Below are 9,698 nucleotides of genomic sequence, written 5' to 3' on the forward strand. Positions count from 1 at the left end.
CAAACTATGTGGCCAAAGCTGCCAAATTCTGATGCTTACTGAAGCTAGAACATAGCCCCCTTGTTCATCTACGTCTTCAACAACTTTCTGTTTTCCATGTTTTCCTTCACTGCCTAAGCTTGGCTGTCCTGGAACTTGCTCTCTACCAGTCTCTGCCTCTGGAGTGCAGGGATTAAAAGCGTGCACCACCACACCTGTCTATGAGCCTTTCCTTAATTCCTTTTCACAAGTTGGAAATGTAGCAGTGTGGGATCTGGTCCTGAGGTCACTGCTCCCTTTATTCCATTTCTTAATCTACACTTTTCTATATGAAATAAAACATGAAAATCACTCAGAAGTGTTCAGAGCCTCTGACAGGAACTCCTGGACATCTTTCACAGGGACTACAAAACACTAAAATGAAGGGAATGCTCCACAGGAGGGGAGACCAGAGCTGCCCCATCTGCCTCTGTCTCCCTCCCTCTCTCCATCTCTGTGTCTGTTTCTCATTCTCACTCTCTTTTTAACATCTTTTCCTTTTTGCCAAACCCAGCAACACAATTGGTGAGCTGGATTGAACAAGTGCTGTTTGTGACACTCTGTGGTCTCAGTTTGGACATACACAGCACTAGTACCTAGCAAATCCATTCCAAAACTCTTATACTGTGACAGCAATTCCAGTGCAAAGTCCAAATAGGAACTACAAAGGAGGGCCCAGGTCTGAGGCTTACAACATGTGTGAATAACAAAGAGTCCAGATTCTCAAGGTATGACATCCAGAGTCTAGATACAAGTAAGTGGGTGCTTGGCTCCCTCTAGTGGGACATCGTGTTCTTGCAATATTACACACACCTTGCTCTGCACTTTTTAAAGATAATAATTATAAAAATACTTTAAATAAAAAGGTAAAACAACTTAAAGTTCTCCTGTGATTGAACCACTGCTTGAAGAATCATCTAAGCAAGCATTGCCCTCAAATGCAGACTGTTTCAATTTTGAGAAAATGTCAAACACTCTCTCTTTTCCCTGCTCAAAAATCAATCCAATGGGGGTCAGAGACTTTAATGTACAACCTAAAACTTTGACACTGTTAGGGAGAAAATAGGTAAAAATCTTCAAAATACAAGAAAGGGCAAGTACTCTAACAAGGGCTCCAATAGCACTTGAAATCATCCCAAGAATTGAGAGAGGGCAATAGATTAAAGTAATTCCACACTACAAAGGAAATTACCACAAATCTCCTTTTTAAAATGGCCAACTCTATATCACATGGGAGATTGATATCTAAGATACAAAAGTCAAAAACAAAAAAGTTATCCAATCAATAAATGAACTAATGGAGTATATACAGTTCTCAAAAGAAGAAATACAAATGGTCAAGGGGTACTTGAAAAATGTCCAACATCCTTAGCCATCAAGGAAATACAAATTGAAATTGCTTTGAAATTCGACCTCACCTTAGTCAGGATGGCTATCATCAAGAAAACAAATGATGACAGATTCTGTCAAAGTTGTCAGGAAGGAAGAATCCTGACGCTGCAGATGAGAGTGTAAGCTGATGCCTCCACTGTGGGAATCAACACGGGGGCTGTGTTACTTCCCTGAACAGCAAACAGCCATGTAGAGACGGCAAGGTCTATCTCAGCTTGTAGTTCAAGACATCACAATTCTCAAATTTGTCTGCATGGTACACCATTCTGCCATCACAATGCTGTTTCATTACACACGTGTTCAGTTTTCTGTCACAAAGATGCATTGTGATAACACGGCTCAACCATGACATCGCAATACAATGCCTTCACAACACTCAACTGTTTTTAGATAACAAAGTCCCATTAAACCATCACAGTGATGCGTCGTGAAATCACAGCTTCACTGTGACATCAAAATGCCACATTCTGTATTACAGGGCTCAACCTTGTCTTCACAATCCATCCTTGTGCCACCACAATGCTCCATTTTGGCATATCAGTGCTCAGTGGGGCCATCACATTGGTGCATTGTAGTATCACATCACAATGGTCCATGGGCCAATATGATCCTGCAATGTGACATCACAATGCACCATTGTGCTGAAACAATTTTTCATTGTGACATCATAGCTCCTAAGTGAGGTTCCCCACTGTGACACCACTAGGCTCCATTCAATATCAATATGATGTCATCACACCACAATGCTACATTCTGCCCTCAGAGTCCTTCATTGTGCCACCACAATCCTCCATTTACATAACAATGCTCATTGTGATATCACAGCTCCTTTGAAATCTAACAGTGCTCCATTGTAGCACCATAGTGCTGCACTGTGATGTCACTGGTTCTACTGCTATATCACATGACCTGTTGTGCCATTATAACTCTCCACTTTATATGGCAAAGCTCATTTATGCCATCACATGGTGCATTTTGACATCACAGCTCCACTCTAACATTACAGTGTTCCATTGTGACATTGAAATCAAATTTGCCATCAAATGTTACACTGAACCATCAAAATGCTCCATTGTGTCATCACAGACTCCATTATGACATCACAACACTCAACTGTGCCAACATGAAGCTGCCTTGTGGTATCACACTCTATCATGACATTATGATGTTCCACATTGACATCACAATGTTTCATTGTACCATCACATTACTTCATATTTATATGAAAGTGCTCAATTGGGCCACTACAATGATGCATTGTGACATCTCAGAAACATTATCATATCTTAATGCTTCATTTTTTCATAACAATCATCAACTTTGCCATCACAATAGTACGTTTTGGCTTCACATCTCCACTATCAAATCACAATGCTGCACTGTGACCTCATGTTGTTCAGTTTTACTTTGACATTGCTGCATTGTTCCATCGAAGCTCCCCTGTGAAACCACAAGGCTCAATATTGCCATTGTGATGCTGCTTCTCTGCAAAGATAAAGTTCCAGATACCATGTCAATGCTCTACTGTGACATTTTGTTAGTCCCACCTGAATGCTCCATTGCTGCATCACAATGTTCCATTAATGCCATCAGGATATATCAGGGGAGGTGGCACAGATAATAGGCAGGTATGATCTGCTGGAATCCCCAGGGAATAAGCTAAGGATAGTTGGATAACAGCTATCAAAAGAGGTGGGTAGCAGTTTAAACTCTGCAGTTTAGTAAAATGGGAAATTTTGCGAAGTAAACAGGGTAGGGGGATCAAGTTTGGCTCAGAGGGATTGGCAGGTGTGCGGAGCTAGCTCTCCCAGTGAGAAAGGGTGACTGCAGCCGTGATTAAGACAGAGAGCCTCAGAGAAGCAGTATAGTCCTCTAAGTAACAGATACTTTAAAGAGGAAAAAAAGAGGAGGGAACGATGTGCAGACCAGCGGCAAATGAAAGATGGTGCCGAAAAAAAACCCTCTTCTCTCACAGGAGCAGCAGCCAGTGCTCTGTCACCCCAGATCCACGAGTCACACTCACGGGAAACTCAGAGCAAGTGCCACAAGACTACAGGTAGAAACATGTCAACAGAAAAACTCTAAATAGGGGAGGAAAACTGAGTCAGAATCATTGAATCACACAGAATTCGTTGAACTGGAAACCTGGTCAGAGCCAAAGTGTGCAGGGCAACAGAAACAAAAATTCCAAGCACCATGCTGGAGGACTGCCTGGAGGAGGTGCCAACATTCACAAATGGATTCCTGTAGGACCACCCTGAGGTGTGATGAGTACCTGTGACCTGACTTCATGAAGGATAGCTCACCAATGGGACCAGTATCTGGGACCCTACCTTGCAAAGAACCATCTAAAAGAATGATAGACATCTGAGAGCCTCCTCATATCCTTCTGCTTCACATTTTGCTCTCTCTCTCTCTCTCTCTCTCTCTCTCTCTCTCTCTCTCTCTCTCTCTCTCTCTCATTGTTAACAGTAGCCCTGCCATGGCCTGGATGCTCTCCTGTCTTGAAATTTCCTTCACCACACATGTTAGTCCATCACCTTTCAATTCAGTCCTCACTCAAATTCTCAGGACACTGGCATAATGAAACTTGACTCTTTCCTATATGATCGTATTCATGGCCCCAGCCTAGTTCCCATGGAATCTGCACTGGTTGATTTTTCTGTTGTTGTTGTATCAAAATGATACAAGCTATGTAGTCATCTGGAAGAAGAAACCTCAGTTGAGAAGATCCCTCCATCAGATTGTCTATAGGCAAATCTATGGGGGCATTTTCTTGATTATTGATTTATGGGATGCCCAACCCAAATGGGGGTGGTACGACCCTGGGCAGGTGGTCCTGGATCATATAAGAACACCAGCTGAGCAAACCATAGACACAAAGTCAGTAAGCAATGTTCCCTCAAGTTTCTGCTTCAGGTTTTGCCTCCAGGTCCCTGCCTTGAGTTTCTACCTGGACTTGCCTTCATGGTGAACTGTAAGCCATAAGATGAAATGAATGAACCCTTTCCCTCCCTAGTGGCTTTTGGTCATAGTCTTTATCAAAGTGAGAGAAACAAAGCAGAGTCCTTGTTCCCCTGTGAAACCTCATGAGCTGGGTCTCCCACCAGAATGGCTCATTGAGCTCTACTTGTGTCAATCAAGGGATTTCCTAGCCCAAAGTTCCCAACTTCTCTATACTATTCCAACAATCAAGAGCTCAAGAACTGCATGGTCAGGTTTTCCCAGCAGTACCCCCACTTATTGGTACCAAATTTCTGTATTTGTTACATTTCCTGTTGTGATAAAATGCCCTGGCAAGACTTTATTGTTTTCTTCCAGTACTTTATTGTTTTCTTGCAGGACTCTATTGTTTTCTTCCAGGACTTTATTGTTTTCTTGCAGGGCTTTATTGTTTTCTTCTAATTTGTTTGCCCTTTCCTCTAGTAGTTTACAGCGTTCTTCCAATTTTCTTGTCTTTTCCTCTGCACAAGCCTCTACCTTCTTCATGAAGTTACTCATAAGGCTACTTTCTTCTGCTTCTTCCAATTTTTGGTGTTCAGGTCTAGATGTTGGAGGCAGGCTAGGTTCTGGTGATGCTGTATTGCTCTTCATTTTGTTGTATGTACTTCTGCCTTGATGTCTGCCCATCTCCTTGTGGTTCCTTCTTGGTCTTATCAGTGTACTTGTTTCAGAAAGAGCTGACAGATTCAGGAAGTCTCTCTCTCTTGTCCAAAAGGGAGTTCTCTTGTCCAACTCTGGTCCAGAAGGGAAGTCGGGGGGCAGGATGGGAGCTGGTGGCCGGTCTCTAAGTCTCAGGAAGTGACTGGGGTCTCGGGCAGATGGGCGTGGGGGCAGGGTGCGGAGATTGCAGGGCTGCCGGGGGGCTTGGAAAAGGGGATCCCTCCCAGTGGGCTAGAAGGGGACCTGCCCGGTGGCCAGAACCTGGGGCCAAGTTGGGCAGGTCTTCCCAGAGTGGCTGGTGCCCAGGGATAGGGTCCGGGTTGACCCCGGATACTCAGCTCTGGTGGGGGGGGGGGCTGGGGGGAGGGGGAGGGGGCGAGAGGGGGAGAACAGGGGAATCTGTGGCTATTAGGTTGAACTGAATGGTGTTATAAAATAAAAAAAAAATAAGCCATGATAACATTATTAATAGACAGTATGGAATCTGAGGAATACAAAGAGGGTAGTGGCTAATGATAAAAATATGAATTGCAAATAGCATATTGCAAGCCACCTTATATTTCTAAATATTGTATAAAACTAATTTGCATAAAAATATAATTTTTCTATATAAAGTAATGATGAAAAAAATGCCCTGGCAAAAGTAACTTAAAGGAGAAAGGGTTTCTTTCAGTTCACAGTTCAAAAGTACTGTCGATTGTGGTGAGATGTCCCAGTGGCAAGATCTTGAAGCAGTTGATCACTGACCCATTGCATCACAGTCAGGAAGCAGGAAACAGTGAATGCTCATAGTCAGCTCCCTTTCTCCTTTTCTTGCAGTCCAGACCTGAGCCCAGGGAATTGTGATGCCCACTTTTAGAGTGGTTCTTCTACCTCAGTGAACCTAATTAAGATAATCCCTCACAGGCATCCCAGTGGCTTGTCTCCTAAGTAACTCCAGATCCTGTGAAGCCAATCATATCAACCATAATGCCTCTTCTAAGCTGGCATGCCAGACCTTCAGATGAAGGTCCTTCGGAAGAGGTGGAATGTGAGCTGAGACCTGATATATCATCCATAAGCTTTTGGGGATGAGTGTTGGAGCACCACCCTTGATAAGACCTGGCAAGGAATTTGTCAAGATGAAGCCACTGCCGCAACTGCTACCTCCAACATCATCTAACTTCCACCTTTATCCTTGCCAAGAAGGATGGATGCCCCAGACCCTGCCTCTTGACCCCCATGGTGCTGAGAGCACTTCTACCATAAAAAAAACCATGACATAATTTGTCAGAGGGAAGGGGTGAAGCAGGAAAAGCCTCTGCCTCAATTCTTCTGTCTTCCATGTTTCCCAGAGGTGCCTCACCTTGGCTGAAGTTAGGCTATGAGTGGAACTTGAGTTATGGGAGAGTTTAGGGAGTTTAATCTTCAGCTGTCTAGACTCCAGAAAGAGAAACACAAGCGTGGCTTTTCTCCCCTCTCCCTTTGAGTGGACTGAAGGAATAGTCAGTGATGTGTGTTGAACACCTCTTCTAAGCTGTGTGCCAGTCCCTTCTAAGCCTTAAAGCCATGGCTCTGAGCAAAGCCAAGCCTCTGCCTTTGTAGACTATACCCTCTAGCAAAGAAGGCTTGAGCTAAATACACACTCAAGCAAAAGAGCAAATGTTATCGTTCTGAAGTAGGTATACGCCGTGAGGTATATAAGAGTGGCCACCATATGGTCCTACTTGAGGGATGTTCAAGAAGGTCCTGCTGAAGAGGTGGAATGTGAGTTGAGGCTCAAATAATGTCAAGTTACCTGTGGTTTAAAGTATGAGCTTGTGGACAATATGAGCAAAGTACAATGGCATGTATGTGAAAACTGTATCATGACACCCATTCTTTCTTGTTTGTTAATTTAAAAATTAAATTAAAAATAGATAAATGTTTTTAAAAACAATAAAGTTTATTTTCATCCATTAAAAAAAGGAATTTGCAGGCAGAGAGCCTAAATGCCTAGGAAAGAAGAATCAAACCAGCAGAAACATATAATGTGAGTAATTATAAAGATGTGAAATGTGTGCGGAGGGTTGATGGTTGGTGAGTATGAGGTGTTCCTAGAATGCTTTCTGGGAGAAGCAGCTCCTGGCAGGGCCTCCAGCCTTCTCATACCATGAGTAACATTTGGATTGTACATCTGGGTAAAACACAGTGAATTTGTCGGGAACTTGGAAAATGATCCCACATAGAAAACTTCATTGCATTTTGTACTACAAAATTATTAGGAAAATATGCCACTAGAGAAGTATTTAAATACTGATTTATGTAATAGTTCCCAAACACTGATTGCATCTGTGAACATAATTTTTACATTAGGTTTTGTGCCTGAAAAATAGCTAACTGTCCAGACATATAAAGCACACCTTACTCATAGCACTTAAGAGGCAGAGGCAGGTGAATCTCTGTGAGTTCACGGCCAGCCTGACCTCCATAGCAAGTTCCAGGCCAGCCAAGGCTACATAGTGAGACCCTGTATTAAAACAACAACAAAAACTGGTAATGTTGAAAATTCTTATACTGATGATAAGTGTTTCATATCCAGTTATACCTTCTTAGTATCAAGTATTTGAGAATAATAGATGCTGGAAAGTCTTGAATGTGCATGCATGGATTGCTGTGTGGTCAGCTTAGATACTTGAATGGGACATAACAGACAGAAGTGTACCTATGAACAAGGGAACAGAAGCCAACAGTCACCACAGAGAGGTGATCGAGCCCTCAGGAGTCCAGGGGCTCACAACTCCAACATCTGAAGCCCTCACCTTAAGCTTGCATTGAACGTTCAGACAATGACTCTGCCTGAAAGTAGTCCCTTGGGTTACATTTTGATGTATCTTGGTGTATTTTCAATCCACATGTCTCACCTTATCCTTGGTCATCTAAGGAAAAGTGACTCACATTTGCCTTATTCTTTTCATCTCAAGAAATTTTCAAAATACTTTCCTCATCCTTCTTTTCTTTGGGTCATCTAACCTCAACTCCTTCCTGACCCTTAGACAACATCCCTGCCCTGAAACTTGAGGGGAAGGCGCTCAATTGAGCAATAAAACACACTAAAAATTCTTGTGGAAGGTAATTTGGCAAAGTATTTCAAAAACACTTTTACTCAGCAATCCTGTTTCAGGGAGTTGTACTAGAGAAAGTGTAGGTAAAGATATGTGTGAGTACGTTTATCTCAATGTCCATGACAAACATTAACTGCTATGACAGGACATTGCTTAAGATGATAGAATCCATACTGTAAGATATGACAGAGACATTGAAGAAACTCCCTAGGAGCCATGGCATAACATGTTCAAATGCCTTCAATAGAGTAGAAGCTGTGAAAACACAGTTTAGACAATATAATCTTATTTTTATTTTTTGTAAACACGCATGTATACAAATACTGAGCAAAAGCAGGCAGCAGCAATTTCCCAAAAACATTATTAACATTCTGATGATAGATATATTTTCTTCTGTATGCAAATTTATTACAACTAACAGAGTTACTTTTTGCAAACTGGGAAAGAAACTCCATGCTGTTTCTAGGCTTTCTTTTATACCTTGGGCACCTTTTCCCTGCCTCTACTTCTCCTACTTATGACTAATAGCTGAGGAGGTTTCTAAAACAATCAAGAGCTGACTTTCCAGAAAAAACCAGACATGTGCCAAATCCCTCCAACCAACAACCAAAGTGGACACCAAGTGAAAATAGTGAACAGTTTGTTGCCAAAAAAAAAGGTACACATAAAGTAAAAGTAAGTTTAAAAAAGAACATAAAGGGGCAGGAGAGATTGCTCAGTGGTTAAGAGCACTGACTGCTCTTCCATGGGACCCAGATTCAATTCCCAGCATTAGCAAAGTAGCTCACAACTGTCTGTAAGTCAAGTACCAAGGGACCTGACACCCATGACAAAACATATAAAATAAAAAATAAGTAAAAAAAGAAACCAGTGCAATTTCAAGAATTGAAGGCTACATCAAACTTCAGAACAGGGGGGAGAAGGCAGTATGTGTCCTCTACCTGAGACCAAAGGAGGGAATGAAAGGCATTTTTTTTTAGGCAGCTGGAAAGAAAGTTAAGTCGAGAACACCAACATCTTAAGAGGGTCCAAGGAGATAGGGATAATTCAGGAGACAAGTAATTAAATAGACTAAGGCTACAGCAATACCAAGCAAGACTCAGGAGCTGAACTTGCAAACCAGCCAGTTGCTGTCCCTGTCGCTTACCGGCATATGGGAATGATGTCAGAGAGAAAGGCTTACAATAAGGACTCTCTGGGAGAAGCAGGAATGGATGTCTCAAGAGCATAACCCCAGGAAGGCACTAAACCTCAGCAATGACCGGAATTACATCATCACACAAGGTTATCTCAGCAGCCGTCCCCTTGACCTCCAGTCCAGTCCTCCGCTCAGCTCTTATCATGAAGCCCAGTCAAAGTCTTAAGACCAGGTCCCGGAATCAGAGCTCTGAACAATACACCAGTGTCTTGGATGCTCATGGTGGGTGGAACACATCAATGCACAACAGACTGTACTCCGAGGTCTCAGCTTCTCTTTTTCCTTGAGAATGTCCAGGGATCAGGCCCTTAGATCCAAGATCATGGGAGGAAGGTGGAGTATGG

Source organism: Peromyscus leucopus, chromosome 18 (assembly GCF_004664715.2).
Source record: "Peromyscus leucopus breed LL Stock chromosome 18, UCI_PerLeu_2.1, whole genome shotgun sequence".
Lineage (NCBI taxonomy): Eukaryota > Metazoa > Chordata > Mammalia > Rodentia > Cricetidae > Peromyscus > Peromyscus leucopus.